Source organism: Rhamphochromis longiceps, linkage group LG6, assembly GCF_057381845.1.
Source record: "Rhamphochromis longiceps isolate RC_006_pf linkage group LG6, R_longiceps_female_GT1.1, whole genome shotgun sequence".
NCBI lineage: Eukaryota > Metazoa > Chordata > Actinopteri > Cichliformes > Cichlidae > Rhamphochromis > Rhamphochromis longiceps.
The window spans coordinates 23,211,050-23,228,288 of NC_140562.1; positions in this window are offsets into that span (position 1 = coordinate 23,211,050).

Below are 17,239 nucleotides of genomic sequence, written 5' to 3' on the forward strand. Positions count from 1 at the left end.
TTAAAATGAAATAGTACTTCAACAGTATTAGTTTAAGGATGTGCCCATCGACATAACCAGGCTGTTGTAGTTTTAACTCATAGAAAAATTATTTTATTTTTGTAGTTTTAATCACAGCTTGGCTGATGAGGCTTTGATGGATGTGTTTATTGAGACTAATTTTGTGCCCTCCATGTAATAAAATGCTGAGAGCATCAGTACAAATTTTCAATTTGTATTCAGGTCTGGGCCTTTAGTTGAACCAGGCCTGAAGGTTCAGTGTAAAAATTTACTGTTATCTGTAAGTGTTCATAACTTTGGCTTTTTTTTTTTTAATATATTGTATATTTTTCACAGAGCTGGATTCATTGTACATAATGAACAATCCAGAGTAGGAATAGCAGTTTAAAATTTATTTGAGATTTTGCACCGTGTGTGTACAAAAGGCCAGCCAGTTCGCAGAACTCATGAACGGAGCCACATCTGCGGAGTAAGATATCAGCATACTGCTGCCGTTTAGCCAATGAGCGGTGAGGCAACCCATTCTCTTCGCCAATCAGAAGACACAATTCTACCTCATCACTACGCACACGTCGACGCAGAGAGTTCGGTCGGAGCTGCAGGTGGGAAGAGTCAGCAGAGTTTACTCACCGTGTGGATTTTCGTTCCTTCTAATGCTGTTAGCGGTGTGCGTCCATGAGACTAAACCACACCATCACTCACCACACGGCATATAGCATTTTACAGTCTGTTAAATCCCCTCACTCACATTATGGATGTGTGCTTCGGATTCTTGCTAAATAAATGAGTGAACGACAGATACCTGAGTGGCAGTGGATTTTGTGGATATGCCATCTGTTCTTATCGGACAACCCTGTTGAGATTGTGGATTCTTAGAGTCAGCACCTTATCATCTACATCAGTCATAGTCAGGAGGTCAAGTCCATCCCACTTACAGTGACCTCCTCCATTACATGGTCCTTCGAGCCGGATTTACAGTTTCACAGGCAAGATGGCTTTCTCATCCACTCCTCGTCGTCGTCGCGATGGTCATCGGCCTCGTTACCTCGATGACTTCTTGGTGCAGTTGCCGAGGAGATCACTACCACAGGTGCATGTGTCGCACAACCAGTCCCCTGATGACCATGGGGCACATCCCAACACCTCAGCCACTCCAGCTGACCAGACTTCTCAGCATGGCACCTCAGACGTGGTATTATCAGTACTGAGAGAAATGCAGGAAGATAATAATCAGCTCAGACGAGAGGTTCAGACTCTGCTTGGTGCCCTCTCTCTCCGGTCCTCAGCCCTCCAGACGTCACCAGCTCCCCAACCTTCTGCATTAGGCCCCCGTACCCAGGACCAGAGGCAGTCCTTGTGGACTGATTCCATGCCTCAGTCTCCTCATCCTGACCATGCCTCCAGACACTACCCACACACGGTACGTTCCTTTCACATACCAGAGGATGACATACAGGATTTACCTTGGCCAGAGGCATCACTTCCACTTGATCCTCAGAGTGCTGAGCCATTCCCTGTTCCACCACCTCCGGTATCAGAAATTCCTGCTAGTGCAGCAGCCTCAGGTCCTTTCAGATGTACGTCACCTTATCAGTACAGTCAACTTCCTGTGACTGAACAGGTCGGGAAAATTAACGTGAAGGACGAGTATGGGCCTGGAGCATGTGTGAAGAGGCAGGTCACCCCTGAATATGCAGAGCCATACACCTTTCAGCGCCAACAACCAGAAAGCTTCTGGGAGATGACTGGGGACCCGCCTCGCTGGCCGCCAACTGATTCCAAAGCCTGGGGGAAATATGGTCAGCACGAACCTCTACCAAGTACAGAGACCGTGTACCGGGGACCAACACCACACATTCCATACTTCACGTCTGATGACCCCAGCCAGTTCGCTCGTTTGCGAATGGCCCTTGACAATATCCTGCCTCACGATGCAACTGAACGTTTCAAGTACCAGATCCTAGTCGATCACCTCAAGTTGGAAGACGCCCTCCTTATTGCCGATTCCTACAGCAATAGTCGCTATCCATACAGCCAGACCATGTCATCCCTGATAGAGCTGTATGGTCAACCTCACAAACTTGCCCTGCAGCGGATCACTGACGTGTTGTTGCCGAGGAGATCTCCGGTGCGAAGTGGTGACAGCCGAGCGTTCCGTCTTTTCGCCCTGAAAGTGAGGGCTCTTGTGGGAATGTTAGAACAGCTTGGGAAAGAGGGGAGAGCAGAACTAGAGTGTGGGTCACACGTCACCAGACTGCTGTCCAAACTGCCACACAGTCTTCGAGCGCAGTTTAAGCGGTTCATCAATCCTCTTCAGACACCCATCCCAACCTTAGCAGATTTGGCAGAGTGGCTTGAATATGAAGTCCGCATCCAAGATGATGATGTGTATTTCCATCATCATCAGCAACCTCGAGAGCCACGTGTGGATCGTGGGAAGGGTGCCAGACCCAAGCAGAGATCTGCAGCGGCAACCACAACCGTCTTATTGGGCTACGACCCTCCTGCTAAAGGCCCAGAGCCTCCAAAACAGGCATCACGTCCAGTTTCCAAATTGGGGAAGCCAAAGAAATTCTGCCCCTTCTGTAATAATCTTCAGCACTATTTCAATCAGTGCACAGATTTCAAGAAGCTCAATATAGAGCAGAAGTTGTCTTGGATTCAGACAGGCAAGCGGTGCTGGAGATGTGGAAGGGACCATCCAGAGGCGCAATGCTACCTGAAAGCTAGATGCCAGCAATGCAATCAGGTGCATTTGGAGACACTCCATGAGATTAATGCATCGCGATCCACTAGTTCTGACAGACCGGCGGAGGAAGCTGTCCAACCCGTCATGTACTACGTTGATCCAACATGGGGGACCAGCTGTGTGCTACTGAAAATGGTCAGGGTGTGCCTCTATAATGGCAAAATGAAGCTAGAGACATATGCCATCCTAGATGATGGGTCAGAGCGCACAATCCTTCTTCACAGTGCTGCCCAAGAGCTGGGCCTTCAGGGAAAGAGGGAGGAGTTGGCGCTCCGAACCATCCGACAAGATATTAGAACGGTGGAAGGACATTCCGTTTCCTTCTCTATAGCCTCCGCCACTGACCCTCGGAGACGGTTCCGGATCCAAAGAGCATTCACTGCCACTGAGCTTGGGCTTGCCAAACACTCACATCCAGCTGATGCACTGCAAAGGTCCTACCGCCACCTGCGAAGTCTTCCACTTCATTCATTCCACCAAGCTCAACCATTATTGCTGATTGGCTCTGACTACCCACATCTCCTGACTCCAATAGAGCCTGTCCATCTGGGTCCACGGGGAGGACCAGCTGCACTCAAGACACGGCTGGGTTGGACTCTGCAGGGTCCAGCCAAGGTTCTTCTACATCAAGCCTCCACTCCTCAGTGTCTACTCACAAGCACCCTGACTCCCAGTGCTGAACTTCTCAGTAATGTAGCCAAGCTCTGGCAGATGGATGTTCTCCCATACCAGAATGAGAAGGTGGCCACACGTTCAAAACAGGATACCATGGCTGTCAAGATGCTAGAGGAGAAGACCATTAGAGTGGAGGTGGATGGTATCAACCGGTATGCCACCCCGTTGCTGTGGAAAGAGGAACCAGTCCCGCTTCATTCCACTAAGGACTCTGTCTTGGGTCACCTGCGAGCTACGGAAAAGCGCCTCCTGAAGACGCCTGTACAAGCAGCCACCTATAACCAGGAAATTCAGAAGCTGGTGGATGCAAGCTATGTGAGTAAACTGACCATCGCAGACATGGAGATGGATGGTAGCACCTGGTACATACCACACCACATGGTTCAGCATAATGGCAAGGATCGCGTTGTCTTCAACTGTTCTTTCGTGCACAATGGTAACAGCCTGAATCAGCATCTCCTACCTGGTCCTACCCTGGGCTCCACGCTCCTGGGTGTGTTACTTCGCTTCCGGGAGTATCCCATTGCAGTGAGCAGTGACATCAAGGGGATGTTTCATCAGGTCCGCCTCTTGACTCAGGACAAGCCCTTCCTCCGGTTCCTCTGGAGAGATATGGATCGCACGAGGCAACCAGAGGTTTACGAATGGCAAGTGTTGCCTTTCGGGACGACATGCAGTCCCTGCTGTGCCACCTATGCTCTGCAGCGGCACGTTCTGGATCACAGCAGCCCCAGCGAGGATACCCGTCACACAGTGGAGAAATGTTTCTATGTTGACAATCTCCTCCAGAGCTTCGCATCATTTCCCGAAGCCCAGCAACTGGTTAACAAAATCCAGCAGTTGCTGCTCACCGGTGGCTTCGAATTACGACAGTGGGCTTCCAACTACCCAGAACTCATCAGTCATATGCCACCTGGATCAGTCTCACAGAGCAGTGAACTGTGGTTTTCCCCCGATGGGACTGATGTACCAGAGCGGACTCTGGGCCTGTAATGGCACTGTCAGTCTGACGAGCTCAGATATCAGATTCGGCACACTGAGCAGTTGGTGGAGCCCACAATGCGCAACATCTATCGGGTTCTGGCCAAGCAGTATGATCCGCTTGGCCTTCTCATTCCTTACATCACTCGGGCCAAAATCCTGGTGCAGCATCTCTGGAGGAAAAGGAGAGACTGGGATGATCCAAATCTGCCAATCGACCTGCTGCAGCTGTGGCATGCATGGGAAAGTGAATTGATTCAGCTCCCTGATGTCTCCCTGCCACGTTGTTACGTGCAGCCAGAGACAGACCCATCCCTTTGCAAGCAGAGCATCCACATCTTCTCCGATGCATCTGAGAAGGCATATGGAGCTGTAGCCTACCTTCAGACAGAAGATCATATGGGGGGAATCCAGGTAGCCTTCCTAGCTGCCCGATCTCGAGTTGCTCCCGTCCGTCAACAGTCCATTCCGAGGTTGGAGCTCTGTGCTGCTCATGTGGGAGCCCAGCTTGCTGCCGTCCTCAAGAGGGAACTCACCCTTCATATCTCAAGCATTGTCTATTGGACCGACTCCACTACAGTCCTGAACTGGCTCCAGTCCCAATCCTGCCGCTACAAGATCTTTGTGGGCTCTAGAGTTGCAGATATTCAAGAGCTAACTGAAGGGAGCCTGTGGAGATATGTCAGATCAGGCGACAATCCTGCCGACGACATCACTCGAGGATTACGGCTCTCACAGCTTGGTTCTTTCAGTGGCTACCAGACCTTGCTGGAAGCTTACGTTCGAGCTGTCCATGGGACAGCTGCTGACTCGACACCCACGGCAGAGGATTACAGGCAAGCGGAGTTAGCACTCCTCCGGAAGGTACAGGAAGACAGTTTCCCTGAAGATTTTGTTCGGCTGTCATCTCACAAACCGAGAGCTGCCAGCAGTCGCCTACTTGCCTTAGCTCCTGAGTATGACCCAGAGGCTCAACTGATTCGGGTAGGGGGGCGGCTTCGCAGATGTGAAACCCTCAGTCAAGACATCTTGCATCCTGTCGTTCTTGACCCTCAGCATCCTATCACAAAGCTCATCGTCCAGGATTGCGATCGCCAGCTTGCTCACCCGGGCTCCGAGAGGGTCTTTGCTGAGCTCCGGCGCAGATTCTGGATACTTCGAGGATGAGAGGCCGTCCGGAAGCACCAGTACAACTGTCCTGAATGCAGGAGGTGGCGCAGCCAGCCGGTCATTCCCAAGATGGCTGACCTTCCATTATCCAGTTTAAGACTTCATCGCCCAGCCTTCTATTCAACTGGGGTGGATTGCTTTGGCCCATACCTTGTCAAGATGGGGCGGCGTACAGAGAAACGGTGGGGGATCATCTTCAAATGCCTAACGACCCACGCAGTCTACCTTGATCTGCTTGCCAGCATGGACACTGACTCATTCCTGATGGGACTGCGTCGTTTCATCTCGAGACATGGGAAGCCCTTCGAACTGCTGTCGGATCAAGGTACCAACTTCAGAGGTGGTAGCTCTGAACTCCAGGAGGCTTTCAACGCACTCGGCCCAGCTCTGAAGTCACAGTTGGCCAGCCAGCAGATTCATTTTCGTTTCAACCCTCCAAAGGCTCCACATTTCGGTGGTTCCTGGGAACGGGAGATTCGTTCCATCAAGTCTGCACTGCATACTATTCTCGGCTCGCAGCATGTCACCGAGGAAGTCTTTAGGACGATACTCAGCGAGGTAGAGAGCATCATCAACTCTAAGCCGCTAGGTTATGTCTCCTCAGACGTAGCAGACATTGATCCGATCACTCCCAACATGTTGTTGATGGGGCGGCCTGATTCCGGTATGCCACAGGTCGTCTACCCAGAAGCAGAACTCCTGAGCCGTCGTAGGTGGAGACAATGTCAAGCCTTGGCGGATCAATTCTGGATCCACTACATCCGGAATTATCTACCTTCACTCCAGATGCGGCACAAATGGCAGCAGGAAAGAGATGAGTTGACTGTTGGCACTATCGTTCTCATTGTGGACCAGCAGCTCCCTCGTGCCCTATGGCCAGTTGGTAAGGTCAGCCAAGTAATCCCTGGAGCAGATGGCAGGGTTCGAACCGTTCAGATAAAGGTTGGAGACAAGACATATACACGATCAGTGGCACGACTTATCAGACTTCCAGCTCTTCCACCGGAGTCTACTGCCTGACCTTCCTAGTGAAGTGCACCTTTGCTCCGCAAAGTTGGGGGCGGCTGTACAAAAGGCCAGCCAGTTCGCAGAACTCATGAACGGAGCCACATCTGCGGAGTAAGATATCAGCATACTGCTGCCGTTTAGCCAATGAGCGGTGAGGCAACCAGAGGTGGGACCAAGTCATTGTTTTGCAAGTCTCAAGTAAGTCTCAAGTCTTTATCCTCAAGTCTCAAGTCAAGTCTCAAGTAATGTCAGGCAAGTCAGAGTCGAGTCTCAAGTCACTGGTGTAAAAGTCCAAGTAAAGTCACAAGTCTGAAATTTTGAATTTCAAGTCCTTTCGAGTCTTAAAAAAACAAAACGAAAAAAAGCATGTTGCAGTTATATGCTAAATGTAAATATTAGACCATGTAATTTTTAAATCTGTGTTTTTCTCAACACATGACAAAATAGTGAACTTAGAAAATATACACAAATTGTGAAATTGCACCTCTTTAAAATGCAGCTCAATTAAACCTAGCTCCAAGAATAATTTTCACCGACAGTTCTGAGATAAGCTGCATGTTATTCTTGGATGCGGTTGTAGGACCGGCTTTAAAATCGCATGACAAAAATATCATACATAAATAAATGATATTTTTTTTAAAATATCATTTAAAAAAAAAACTGCATCACCAACGTAGCCTGGAAAACATTTGCTAGTTAGATGAAGTCAGCTATCTCATCGTAGCATATTTATATGCATATTTATAATTATACGCTTCTTGGAGTGAGTGCATACACTCATGAAGTTTAGTAACTTCCGGTCACTGCAACAAGCCCAGGTACAGTTTACCGACGGATGGGTGCAGGACCTTGAAATGCACCGTGTAGAAAGTAAAGACCATCGTATGTATCATAAGTTTACCAGTCTCACAAATCGTCGTCATAAATACACATTCGTTAACCGTTTATTAATATAACCTTTGAGCTCAACGGTAATTAATTAGCAGTGGAAATAATTTCTGGTAGCATCACAGAAATGTAGCAGTGACAATAATACTGTATGCTGTAATCGCACTGGGCAATTAGTGATACAAAACAACAGTTTTATCCTGTGAATAAAAGTATATGTTTTTGTCAATGTACCATAATAACAGAAGCGAAACGCAATATTGTGTCAGGACAATTCACTATTTATGCACAATAAATAAAGGAGCATAGCGCGACAATTTCTGTTCAGCGCCAGACTTGCTTGTAACCTATATCACCAATTATGTTAAGAAAAATGACGCATTAACTACAACAGCAGACTGACCTGTGTGGAAATGCTTGGAGCAGACTAACCTGTGAGCTGGAGTGTTCTGGGACGTTATATTTGGTCTTTGAATGGCTGCAATCCAGTCGCCTCTTTATTACTTCGGAAACATGGCTCGAACAATTTCTCTTCAACGACGTAATCCGATAACAACCGATCTCTTTACCCGTCGGCTTCCCGTGGCTGTCATGCGACCGGCTATTGCAGTTAATAATACAACAGCTTCTTGCCATTTTTGTGTTTCTTTTTTTATCGCTGTATAACTGATTTTAATTGAAAGCCTGCGTGCGCTAGTACCGCTTGCCACGAGTTCCCAGAATCCTTTGCGGTTCTACCCGTGAATGACGTTACATTTTCAATCTCTATATAATATGCGTGTTAAATTTTATATTTGGGGTAAAATATCAAGTCTTTTCAAGTAAACCGGTTCAAGTCCAATTCAAGTCCCAAGTCATTGGTGTAAAAGTCCAAGTCAAGTCACAAGTCTTAGAACATTTTTTCAAGTCAAGTCTAAAGTCGTAAAATTAATGACTCGAGTCTGACTCGAGTCCAAGTCATGTGACTCGAGTCCACACCTCTGGAGGCAACCCATTCTCTTCGCCAATCAGAAGACACAATTCTACCTCATCACTACGCACACGTCGACGCAGAGAGTTCGGTCGGAGCTGCAGGTGGGAAGAGTCAGCAGAGTTTACTCACCGTGTGGATTTTCGTTCCTTCTAATGCTGTTAGCGGTGTGCGTCCATGAGACTAAACCACACCATCACTCATCACACGGCATATAGCATTTTACAGTCTGTTAAATCCCCTCACTCACATTATGGATGTGTGCTTCGGATTCTTGCTAAATAAATGAGTGAACGACAGATACCTGAGTGGCAGTGGATTTTGTGGATATGCCATCTGTTCTTATCGGACAACCCTGTTGAGATTGTGGATTCTTAGAGTCAGCACCTTATCATCTACATCAGTCATAGTCAGGAGGTCAAGTCCATCCCACTTACAGTGACCTCCTCCATTACAGTGTGTGTGTGTTTTAAAGATTATTGCCTGACCTGTGTGCAAACAAAAAGATGTTGTATAGTTCTGAGTAAATCCAGGGTAAGTGGCTATTAAGGAGGGTGAATTATAACATCTGTTGGTACATGATAGGAGATTAGACAGATAAATAGGGTGTTTATCCAGCATGGTTTTATAATTAAAATAGATTAATTTGTTTTGATAGGACCAGGATCATTAAGTACACAATAATGTGTGGTGCACAAAGAACTGGTCATAAAAATAGTCAAAACAAACAACTGCAGAGTAGAGGTGCATTATTACCCTTTAACATCATTTTTCCATTGCACTCCCTCTTAAGGTGTGAATAGGAGCATGTAAAACATTAAAAATAAGAAAAAAGTATCAAACAACAAACAGATTTAACACAGTTAAGGGGTTAATGTAACCTTTAAAAAATCTACACAATGCCCACAGGTTGAGTCTAGTCTACAGCATCTTACATTTCATAAGAAAGATTTAATGAACCTAAAACCAGTTTGGTCAGGGTTTGAGTTGCATAAAGAAAATCAAAGTTTATATAACAACTGGGAAGTTTACTGTAGTTACCACGAGTAAATACTAAAAGATATCAGAGGTTTAAATACCACAGAGGGACCAGTTCGTCTTGTTTGTAGGGAGGTGAAATATTGAACCAGTGATAAAACAATGATGAGATCAAAAAAGAATTTAGGAACTGAAGGGCAGCAGGGTAGTATTTGTCAATAATCAATACAAGGTCAGTAAGTATTTGTATCAATCAGAGTGATGTGGAAATATAAGCTATAACCAAAATTTGGCATATCTCAGTGTGTGGTGTACAGCGTGGCCTTAGAAACATTTGAGGAAACTGGACAAGTGCAGGACAAAAAAAGAAGTGGCAGGCCTAGAAAATTATATCCAGCAGATGAACAGTATCTGAAAGTCCTGTCCTTCAGAAATAGGAAAAATCCAAACAAAGACCTGACACACGACCTGGATGATGCATCTGAACCTTCAGATGATCCATTTACTGTTCACTGAAGCCTCATCAGAAATGGTCTCAGTGGAAGGTTGGCTGTCAAGAAGCCATTCTTAAGGACAGGAAACAGGGAGAAAAGGCTGAGGTATAGCAAATTACACTAGAACTGGGTGGAAAATCAGTAGAAACACTTGTTATGGAGTGATAAATCCAAAATTTGGCTCAAATTGTTATCAGTACGTACACAAGGGGGAGAAGAGAGAGGTTTACAGACATCCGTTAAACACAGTGGAGACTGTCTTCTCCGTGACAAGACACAGTATATAAATCAATGTCCCCGCAGTGGACTTGTTTCATGTGGAGGAGGAAATTCCATGGGAAGCAGGAGCTGTTTGTTTAATGGATTGACCCTTAGTTTAACTTCTAGACCACCCCTGACTGTTTTGTCCACAAGTCCAAACCCAAAAGTCAACAGGAAGTTATCCTGATGATTCAGTTGTGCACCTCTCGGATGTCTTCGGCGTTTGTTCTCAGGCTGATAATTTTAGACGTTGATCTTGCACGATGCCACCCTTCCTGTGCTGTGCTTTTTCGGTGCTTAGTCGAAAGACGGAAGTTTGAATCTTTTGAATAATCAGCAGATTATTCATAATGTGCTGATTTAGTATTTCAGGCACATTGTCCCAGTCCAAAAAAATATCAGCTGACTCTTAGGACATTATTGAAACAAGTGGAGATATAATTCAAAAATATGTTGGTAAATAAATCTGACATAGTTTAACACCACATGACTAATTCCTGTGTGTAAATCACCATTAGTAAATGGCTCAGTAGAACCTCAATAAATAAACTATAAAGCATGATCATGCTGCTGAAAAAATGGAAACTGCTTCTCTGTGCATGACAGCGAGGTATTTCTCTTAACAATGCTCCAAGTTACCAAGTCTGAAATGGATTACACAGACTCAGAAATGTTTCCAGCAATATTTTTTGTGCCAGTGAAACAATGACAGTTTGGTGAAAGTGTAACTAGTCTGACTGGAGTTGTGCGCTAATCATTAAATTGGTTTACTTGCTCTTTCCTGTTGAGGTTTAAGGCTTTACTTTACTTTGTTCCCTGAATCTCACCTTGAAACCTTCAGTTTAGATGCTTTGTGGAATTATCAGCAGGCACCTCCAACAGTCTTGCCTTAGTTTCTTTTAGGTATTTCCTTTTTCTGAAGAACTGAAATGACTGAATCATGCCAGAAACCACCCGACCCCAGCCTAGCCTTTCACTGAAGGTTTACATTGAAGCAGCAATGACAAAACTGTTTGTGTGTGTTCCCTCTTGTACACCTAAAATTGATAAAACTCTGCTGTTGTTCACATATTTCAAACAATGTTCTGTGTTAAATGTGTGAGTATATGACCTGTGCTCTCTTTAACTGTTAGAGTTCAGAAAACTCTGTATAGCTCACCAGTCACAGTGTGAAGTAATAAAGGAAATATACATGCACTCATCATGGGCATGAATGTTATTGTGTAAGCATACACTGACTTAAATCTTTAAATAAGCGCTGATGAAGGTTTTACAGTATCTTTAAACCAGGTCGAGGCCTGTTTATTTCATTGGTGATCATGATTGACTAGTAGAAATTGGTATTTTCTCTTTCATAGCATTAAAATAATTTTCGTGCCAGCACTCATTGGATTGACCGATACTCAGAGCAATGGGAAAGTCCAAGGAACTCAGTGAAGATCTAAGAAGGAGAAGTGTAGATTTATAATTCAGGTCTTTTGGAGCTATTTCTAAACAACTGCAGATTCCAAAAAATGTACATAAGTACAAGTTATTGTACTAACGGACTGACACCTGAGAAGGCATGAGTTAGGAACGACCCAGGAACCACCAAGAGCTGCCCCAAAAATGAAGCCCCTGCTCCAAAGTCGACATCTTCAAGCTCAACTGAAAATCGGAGTTGTCCACATGGACAGGCCAAATGCCTTCTGGAGAAAGGTTTAATGGTCAGATGGTCAAAATGATCCCAAACAAAAAATCAAAACTGCTTTTTGAAAGATAAAGCAGGCTAACGTCAAACTTCTGGAATGGCCTTCCCAAAGCGCCGACCTGAAAATACTGAAAATTTGTGGACTATGCTTAAGGACTGAGTTTGTGCCAACCAAGTTTAATGAAACTTTACAAATTCTTTCAAGAAGCGTGTTCAAATATCCAGTCACGATTATACTGGAGTCTCATTGATGCCTATAGGAAGCATCTGGTTCAGGTGCAACTTTCTGAGGGACATTAAAACAAATAATAATGGGGATGTTTATATTTGCAGATAGGATTATAGGCATATATTTTTTTACCCTGTGTTGATAAGAGAACCCCCCCCCCCCCCCCCCCCGAAGTTTTACAAAATTAAAACTTGTGCAACAATTTCTTCCACTAGAAGTCTACTGGAATGATGCAGCTTGTGCCATCAAAGCTATATTCCCACAAAGCACTGCAACTCAGCTGAGTCTTCAGAAACTTGTGAAGCAGAAAGCTTCAAGAGCTCCACTGTGTGAATGCCTTCAATTTAAGAGGCTTTGCATATAAATGGTACTATTAAATTTCAGGGCAAAGTGTTGCTACTTCATGCTGTCATCCTGCAGAATATCAAGCTAACAAAACATTTTGTCTTTGTTTTTCTAACTGGGTGCGAGCCCAGAAAATAAAATCCAATAAAAGATCAAGTATCAGCCACAACACTACTCTGCTTTTTCTGCTGAACAAGCCTTTCTGTGCTGCTGTGTGCTGGGGTTCCAGCAGGGTTTTTTGAGCATGAGCAAATCTAAGGGTTCGTTTATTTTTATTATGTTATTATTTATTTCAGTCATGTAGCAAACATCTTGGACAGAGGGATGCAGTAAAAGTTCATTTCTGTTCCTACAGACAATAATCTATTCTCTGTGGCTAATTATTGTACATCAAGGCAAACAAAACTTCAAAACCGGTGCTTCAATTTTTATTTATATCATTTTAACATATTTCTATGTTACAGTGAAGAATGATCATACGTATGTCTTAAGTTTCATGGGTGCCCAAGTTTTTAAATGGTTAATTTGTTGTAAAAATCCTTACACTGATCACAAAGGCACAAGTAACTTCAAAAGCAGTACCTTAACAGATGCCACACCAATGATGAGCTGTTTTACCATTAAGTTATAAAGTAAGGTGCTTTATATTCTATTGTATGAAAGGAGAATAGAAGCATCTCACTGAATTGTCCTCTAACTTTACTGAAAATAGCAGCCTGTGCAAGAAAATCAGTCTAGTGGAATATTATATGGAAGGATGCCCTGTGTGTATCATGCATACATATGTTCCTGTGTAATATACTAAGCAGCCTTTGCTTAATTTGTCTGTACAGCATCTTCCAGCGTTATTGAAATTTAGGTTTTTCGCACAAAACTCACAGTATAAATGCAAAGTGCAAATAATTTGTAGTTTAATAAACAGCAGTTTAGGTAAATGGACGTTATGTTGCACACTTTCTTGAATACGGGGGCTGATGAGATCACTGTTTTGCTATTTTAGCTCATTGAAGGACACAGCAGGAAACCCTTTGGTCACAGCAAAACATATCAACACAGAACAATCAGCCTGCTTTGACTGACAGTATTATATAAGCGCCAAACAATTAATGTCCTTTCTTTGTGCTGATCCGCTTTGATCACATGTTCCTCTGCTGTCTTAATTACTTTACAGGGTGTCTCTGCTGAGGTGACGTGATTAGCACGTGAATATGCATGTGCTTGCTGCGTAATTAAAGTGCACAGAAATGCTGGCGTGGGATTGGAGAAGCAGTTGGATCACGAGAAAGGCCTCTCTGTGTGTTGGTCCACCAGGGCACAGAGACCTCACATTGTGTGTCAGGCCAGCGCTGGGTTACTGTATTGTCCGTTGCTTTTCCACCTCCCTTTCTCTCTCCTGCGTAGCCACGCACCAGAGAAGAGGAAGAAAGTGGCTTTTCATTCATGGGTAACTTGGAGCATGCACAGGAACTCAATGAAGAGGGGAGCCAGTCAGCTGGCTACAACTGCCTTTTATGATCTTGAGCCATTTCCCAGCAACAAGCAACTTGCATGAACACTACAGAGTGACTCCAGGAAGCAGTGACCAGGGTGCAAAAGACCAATCAGAGTGCAATCTTTACTAGCAGGCTTTATTGCTGTAGTGTAACTTTTCTTTGGTCAGACTTCAAGGTCTACTTTGAGTTCAAACGAGCATTCGCTACTGAGTCTCGGGGCATTCAGTGCAGAACATTTTGAAAAGCAAGTTTCCTTACTTATGTAAGAGGCCCGAATGTTTTCTGGAATAAATGAAAAGTCGGCCTTTATAAAAGCTGTATTTTGTTTATTAGCACATTTATTAGCATTGGGAGACTTAATTCAACATTCAGATTGATCATTAATAGGCAACAGTGTAATAACGACAGTAGCTGAGGATTCTCCGGGTCCAATTGTAATTTACTTTGTCACAAGCCCTACCCACCTCAACTACTGTTGCTTTTATTAGATATGTAAGATAAGCTTGAAGACACTATATCCAGCTCACATTTGCTATTAAAGCCCCCTAAAAGAGTTCTGGCTGCAAGGTCTAAGGCGCTGCGTTTAGCCTGCAGTCTCCCCTAGAGGTGTGGGTTCAAAACCCCCTTCTGACAACACATTTCTTGCAAGAAAATGCTTACATATTTTCCTTAGGGATTAATGAAGTATTCTGATTCTCATTGCTTCCATTAGGAGTTAAGAAGCTAAATAACAGCTGATCTTACTAAAACAGACTTTATTAACAAATCATCAGCAAGTGTGTGTCTGTAAAAGACCAAGAATGGTCAGTTTGCTGGTCTGGAGCATTCAGGTGTGTGTCATCACATTGCCACAGTCTTCCTGACAGTGGAGGTCCCAGCAAATTCACCCCAAGATCAGACTGAGCAATGCTCAGAGAAACTGTAAAAACCCCATAAGCTACATCTCAGACTCTACAGACCTCAGTTAGCGTGTCAAACATTAAAGTTCAAGTACAATTAGAAAAGAATGGAACAAGTGTAGATTATTTGGAAGGACTGCCAGGAGAAAACCTCTTCTCTCTGAAAGAGCACTTAGCATGGTGTAGTTTTGTAACGTTATGTTGCATGATATATAACAATATGAATGTCACAGAACATTAGGGTGTAATTTAATGTGAGCCACTCAATAAAGTGCCTTTTTTTGGTAAATGTAAGTATTTCCAAATTACTAATTAATTGATATTTCATTTGTGTTATCGCGTCAGATCATATTAGCATTCAAGATCGGCCTGCATCCGAGCCAAGAATGGCAGAAAAAAACAGTTGAAATGACATCTGCAGAGGTGTGACCTGACTCCAAGTAGCCCCATCTGTTTGGAAGCATTCAGCAACATTTCCCACGTGGACCGCTGCCTGCACAGATTATGCTTCCGCTGCATTTACGAGTGGTCCAAGAACAAAGCAGAGCATCCGCTGTGTCTTACCACAGTATAAAATTAGACACGTTCACACAATGAATGACCCTCTTTGCATACATTTACACAACTTAAAGTGACATCTGAAGATTTTAGATAGATATTTTTCATGTCATGACTAGGCTGAGTTAAGTAATATCGTATAATCACACCACAGCATGTTAAAGCATCTATGGGAATGTATAAGTTTTAAGTGCTAATCACGGCAGGCGTTAATTCTCCAGAGACTTCACTGTCAGCTCCATTTTCCTTTGTATCCTTTCATCCCTGCTTCCCCTTACTCTCCCTTTTGTGTATACTATCACACCACCGGTTATGCAACAGGTCTTGGCCAGAGGTCTGAGTTTTCTGTTGTTGTAGTGTAACAAGGAGCCCTGTGACGAAGTGTTTCGGCCAAATCTTTCCCTGCTCGCTGAAACTGATGCTTCCCTCCTCCTCAGCTCTCTCTAGTCTCAAGTTGCCTTATATCAAACATGTTAACTATTAAACTGCCTGTTGAGAAGGTCCAAAAGAATAACACAGCTCAGTTTAGACTATTATACCAGAGCTGTAAAAATCTATCCTGGCCTCCCTCCCTCTTACTTTTTATTTCATAAGAAAAACATAAAGCAAGGACATGTGCTTAGTAGGATATAGGAAGTGAAAGACGTGTTACTAAAAGAAGTCTTTATAGTGAACATGAATCCGAAAGGGGTGATTAAATTACCCAATTTAGAACTGTGTTTTCAATAAATGCACATCAGGGCTTCTAAACATCAGCTAAACTATGAGTGAAAGGGTGGGAGATTCTTATTTGTTATTTCTCAGTTTCTTTTATTTCTTTTTATTTCTTCTACAGTTAACCTGTTTTCATCAGGTTTGTGGCTGTCTCCAGATCCATGCTTTTGGAAATAAAGACTTCCCATTAGATGTACCGCTTTGCTTTTCTGAACTACGTCTGTGCTAAGATTATTTTCTCCGCATGATCTCGATGTGCTAATTTAATTTAGCTTTAGAGGCCACGGTGTTCCCATTTTAAGTCGCTGTCAAGCAAAGAAAACCATGGCCAAAAACAAACAAAGGCATGGCAGCCATGAACATCTCTGAATCACAGCTTCAGGTTATTGCAGGTTTGATTATAGAATAAAGACGGTATATGCGACAATACTAAAAACTATACATTTACAAAGAGCCTATGAATCTATGAAGCTGCAGGATTGAAGGAGTCTACACTGAACCAGTAATGATCTCCCCTGCAATTAAAACAAAAGGAGTTTTGGAGGAAAGCATTGTTGAAAAGTGACAATGTCATATTACATGTGAGGGAACACACATGTAACAAAAATATAAGAGACAAAACTAAATGGCTCTTATGAGGGGAAATTTCAAACTTCATCCTACATGATCAGGAGTTTAGCAAACAAAATCCCTGAAGGTTTTTATCTATATCAGATATTATGGCTACTTTGTGTTTCTTACCAACAATACTTTAGTATTTATATGCACCCCTACAATAAAATAATAACAATACCACTCGTTTTTTAAAAAATTGCATAGTGAAAAAAATCTACATCTACATAAGGATATTTTTGACATTTTTGATATAATGCCAGCAGAGATTTGCACCAAATGAACAGCTGCAATCTCTTATACAGTGTTGTATGTGGTTTGTCTCACTCTATTTTTTGTTTGTTTGTTTCTCTTTGGTCTAATCTGGTAGTTCCAGTCTAACAGCTGGTGGCTTTTTTAAAGGCTTCTGTTTTTGCGCTCCAGAAAATCAAGCATAGAAGCATGGATGGATTTCTCTAAATACATCGTGCACTGTGGTAACACTGAGCTGCTCACTTTGTCAGTGTCTGTTCACTTGGATGTTTG